Source organism: Schistocerca cancellata, chromosome 11 (genome assembly GCF_023864275.1).
Source record: "Schistocerca cancellata isolate TAMUIC-IGC-003103 chromosome 11, iqSchCanc2.1, whole genome shotgun sequence".
NCBI classification, from domain to species: domain Eukaryota; kingdom Metazoa; phylum Arthropoda; class Insecta; order Orthoptera; family Acrididae; genus Schistocerca; species Schistocerca cancellata.
Genome location: NC_064636.1, coordinates 83,574,941 through 83,580,296, shown reverse-complemented (window position 1 = coordinate 83,580,296; position 5,356 = coordinate 83,574,941). Strand labels below are relative to the sequence as shown.

Sequence of the window (5,356 nt, the reverse complement as noted above, 5' to 3'; positions counted from 1 at the left end):
CTTATCTTAGAAAATAGATTAAGGAAAGGCAAACCTACGTTTCTAGCATTTGTAGATTGACAATGTTGACTGGAATACTCTCTTTCAAATTCTGAAGGTGGCAGGGCTAAAATACAGGGAGCGAAAGGCTATTTACAAATTGTACAGAAACCAGATGGCAGTTATAAGAGTCGAGGGGCATGAAAGGGAAGCAGTGGTTGGGAAGGGAGTGAGACAGGGTTGTAGCCCCTCCCCGATGTTATTCAGTCTCTATATTGAGCAAGCAGTAAAGGGAACAAAAGAAAAATTCGGAGTAGGTATTAAAATCCATGGAGAAGAAATGAAAACATTGAGGTTCGCCGATGACATTGTAATTCTGTCAGAGACAGCAAAGGACTTGGCAGAGCAGTCGAACGGATTGGACAGTGTCTTGAAAGAAGGATATAAGATGAACATCAACAAAAGCAAAACGAGGATAATGGAATGTAGTCGAATTAAGTCGGGTGATGTTGAGGACATCAGATTAGGAAATGAGACACTTAAAGTAGTAAAGGAGTTTTGCTATTTGGGGAGCAAAATAACTGATGATGGTCGAAGTAGAGAGGATATAAAATGTAGACTGGCAATGGCAAGAAAAGCGTTTCTGAAGAAGAGAAATTTGTTAACATCGAGTATAGATTGAAGTGTCAGGAAGTCGTTTCTGAAAATATTTGTATGGAGTGTAGCCATGTATGGAAGTGAAACATGGACGATAAATAGTTTGGACAAGAGGAGAATAGAAGCGTTCGAAATGTGGTGCTACAGAAGAATGCTGAAGATTAGATGGGTAGATCACATAACTAATGATGAGGTACTGAATAGAATTGGAGTGAAGAGAACTTGACTAGAAGAAGGGATCGGTTGGTAGGACATATTCTGAGGCGTCAAGGGGTCACCAATTTAGTATTGGAGGGTAAAAATGGTAAAGGGAGACCAAGAGATGAATACACTACGAAGATTCAGAAGGATGTAGGTTGCAGTAGGTACTGGGTGATGAAGAACCTTGTACAGGATAGAGTAGCATGGAGAGCTGCATCAAAGCTGTCTCTGGACTGAAGACCACGACAACAACGATCAAAATGTGGCAATGGCGTAGATTTGTACTACACAATACAGAACAGACTCCTCTCTTATGAAATTAAATCTTAACAAAAACAAAAGATTACTGTCTAAGGTTAATTATCTAAACGCACTACACTACAAAGTAATAAAGAATATCTTTGTCTCTCTTTTTCGTACTGTCACACTAATGCATAGCAATCTTATTACATGATACACCATATATTTAAAGTTTGTGTTAAAAGTTAGGCACCTGTAACTAATATGTATTATTCCTAGAAAAACTAGCAATAATTTTTTATAAGATGGGTTTGTGTGTCCTCTATCTAGACTTTCCCCTAATGCCAAATTTCACCGCACTGTCCTAACGGATACGTTCGTCTTACGTCCCACATTTGTATCTGGGGATATTTCACGCAGTGTTGCTTGTCTGTCAGCACCGACAACTGTACGCATACGCCGCTGCTCTCGGTCGTTAAGTGAATGTGGTCGGCCACTTCGCCGTCCTTGGTGAGAGGTAATGCCTCAAATACGGTATTCTGGATACTGTGGATCTCGGAATATTGAATTCCTTAACGATTTCCGAAACTGAATGTCCCATGTTCTAGCTTCAACTACTATTCCACGTTCAAAGTATATTAATTCACGTAGTGCAGGCGACGGCGGAAAGATTTCAGGATGTATCATCACAATAGAAGTGGCAACAGCCTTGCCGCAGTGGCTACACCGGTTCCCGTGAGATCACCGAAGTTAAGCGCTGTCGGGCGTGGTCGGCACTTGGATGGGTGACCATCCGGGCCGCCATGCGCTGTTGCCATTTATCGGGGTGCACTCAGCCTCGTGATGTCAATTGAGGAGCTACTCGACCGAATAGTAGCGGCTCCGGTCAAAGAAAATCATCATAACGACCGGGAGAGTGGTGTGCTGACCCCACGCCCCTCCTATCCGCGTCCTCCACTGAGGATGACACGGCGGTCGGATGGTCCCGGTAGGCCACTCGTGGCCTGACGACAGAATGCTTTATTTATCATCAGAATAGAAATGACAACGCCACCAAAGCAGTGGCCTTTTATGCCTTGCGTATGCGACACTACTGTCATCTGTACATGCGCATAACCGTGAATTTTGTAACCTCACTGTACGTGAGGACTAGGATGCAGAAAGGCGTTTTAACGAATGCTGTGAAGTCTGCTACGAACAGGGCTATCGTCGCTTCTCTCCGCCACTGTTGTTGTGGTTGTTGTTGTGGTCTTCAGTCCTGAGACTGGTTTGATGCAGCTCTCCATGCTACTCTATCCTGTGCAAGCTTCTTCATCTCCCAGTACCTACTGCAACCTACATCCTTCTGAATCTGCTTAGTGTATTCATCTCTTGGTCTCCCTATACGATTTTTACCCTCCACGCTGCCCTCCAGTACTAAATTGGTGATCCCTCGGCGCCTCAGAACATGTCCTACCAACCGATCCCTTCTTCTAGTCAAGTTGTGCCACAAACTCCTCTTTTCCCCTATTCTATTCATTACCGCCTCATTAGTTATGTGATCTACCCATCTAATCTTCAGCATTCTTCTGTAGCACCACATTTCAAAAGCGTCTATTCTCTTCTTGTCCAAACTATTTATCGTCCATGTTTCACTTCCATACATGGCTACACTCCATACAAATACTTTCAGAAACGACTTCCTGACATTCAAATCTATACTCGATGTTAACAAATTTTTCTTCTCCAAAAACGCTTTCCTTGCCATTGCCAGTCTATATTTTATATCCTCTCTACTTCGACCATCATCAGTTATTTTGCTCCCCAAATAGCAAAACTCCTTTACTACTTTAAGTGTCACATTTCCTAATCTAATTCCTCAGCATCACCTGACTTAATTCGACTGCATTCCGTTATCCTCGTTTTGCTTTTGTTGATGGTCATCTTATATCCTCCTTTCAAGACACTGTCCATTCCATTCAACTGCTCTTCCAAGTCTTTTGCTGTCTCTGACAGAATTACAATGTCATCGGCGAACCTCAAAGTTTTTATTTCTTCTCCATGGATTTTAATACATACTCCGAACTTTTCTTTTGTTTCCTTTATTGCCTGCTCAATATACAGATTGAATAACATCGGGGATAGGCTACAACCCTGTCTCACTCCCTTCCCAACCACTGCTTCCCTTTCATACCCCTCGACTCATAACTGCCATCTTGTTTCTGTACAAATTGTAAATAGCCTTTCCCTCGCTGTATTTTACCACTGCCACCTACAGAATTTGAAAGAGAGTATTCCAATCAACATTGTCAAAAGCTTTCTCCAAGTCTACAAATGCTAGAAACGCAGGTTTGCCTTTCCTTAATCTTTCTTCTAAGATAAGTTCAAAATGGCTCTGAGCACTATGGGACTTAACATCTATGGTCATCAGTCCCCTAGAACTTAGAACTACTTAAACCTAACTAACCTAAGGACAGCACACAACACCCAGCCATCACGAGGCAGAGAAAATCCCTGACCCCGCCGGGAATCGAACCCGGGAACCCGGGCGTGGGAAGCGAGAACGCTACCGCACGACCACGAGATGCGGGCTAAGATAAGTCGTAGGGTCGGTATTGCCTTACGTGTCCCAACATTTCTACGGAATCCAAACTGATCTTCCCCCAGGTCGGTTTCTATCAGTTTTTCCATTCGTCTGTAAAGAATTCGCGTTAGTATTTTGCAGCTGTGGCTTATTAAACTGATAGTTCAGTAATTTTCACACCTGCTTTCTTTGGGATTGGAATTATTATATTCTTCTTGAAGTCTGAGGGTATTTCGCCTGTCTCATACATCTTGCTCACCAGACGGTAGAGTTTGTCAGGACTGGCTCTCCCAAGTTCTGATGGAATGTTCGGGGGCCTTGTTTCGACTCAGGTCTTTCAGTGCCCTGTCAAATTCTTCACGCAGTATCATATCTCCCATTTCATCTTCATCTACCTCGTCTTCCATTTCCATAATATTGTCCTCAAGTAAGTCGCCCTTGTATAGACCCTCTATAGACCCGCCACTATTTGCGAAAAAAATACGTTCAAATGTGTGTGAAATCTTATGGGACTTAACTGCTGAGGTCGTCAGTCCCTAAGCTAACACAGTACTTAACCTAAATTATCCTAAGTACAAATACACACACCCATGCCCGAGGGATGACCCGAACCTCTGCCGGGATCACGCGCATAGAGAATGCAGCGCCTGAGACCGCTCGGCTAATCCCGCGCGGCCACTGTTTGCCGTCTCCGTCATTAATCACTTAGATATTGAGAACTAATTTAACTCTACCTCCGCTCATTACTGACGATAGCGAGTGTGACAAGTATCGGGCAACTAATGGCATGCCACCAGGCGAGCAGCTAATTTCACGCTCCACTGGTCGCACAGGGTATTAAGAAATTCTAAAGAGCTTGGCGTGTAGCGTCGCAGAAAACCGGGAGCGCGCGCGCACACACACACACACACACACACACACACACAAAGTGACGCCATTATTATTGGTATCTTTTGGGAGAAGAGCTTAAGTCGTGATAGATGAGTAGAACTGACGTCTTGAAAGTCTCTTCGGGTTTGCTGCCGGATCCTAAAATCACCTTGACTCGATATTTCGGCGATCCAACTGGTCGCCATCTTCAGGAAAATGCTGCTTCTTTTGATGAGTCCCTCTGAGAACTGACGCCAGGCTGCAAATCGACGCCCTATACAGGGTGTTACAAAAAGGTACGGCCAAACTTTCAGGAAACATTCCTCACACACAAAGAAAGAAAATATGTTATGTGGACATGTGTCCGGAAACGCTTACTTTCCATGTTAGAGCTCATTTTATTACTTCTCTTCACATCACATTAATCATGGAATGGAAACACACAACAACAGAACTTACCAGCGTGACTTCAAACACGTTGTTACAGGAAATGTTCAAAATGTCCTCCGTTAGCGAGGATATGCGCATCCACCCTCCGTCGCATGGAATCCCTGATTCGCGGATGCAGCCCTGGAGAATGGCGTATTGTATCACAGCCGTCCACAATACGAGCACGAAGAGTCTCTACATTTGGTACCGGGGTTGGGTAGACAAGAGCTTTCAAATGCCCCCATAAATGAAAGTCAAGAGGGTTGAGGTCAGGAGAGCGTGGAGGCCACGGAATTGGTCCGCCTCTACCAATCCCTCGGTCACCGAATCTGTTGTTGAGAAGCGTACGAACACTTCGACTGAAATGTGCAGGAACTCCGTCGTGCATGAACCACATGTTGTGTCGTACTTGTGAAG

The 5,356-nt window shown here is 44.2% G+C and overlaps 1 pseudogene; it reads left to right on the top strand.

Moving 5' to 3' along the window:
- The first annotated feature begins 1,776 nt into the window (after positions 1–1,776).
- Positions 1,777–1,894, top strand: LOC126109067 (5S ribosomal RNA; annotated as a pseudogene).
- The last annotated feature ends 3,462 nt before the right edge of the window (positions 1,895–5,356 follow it).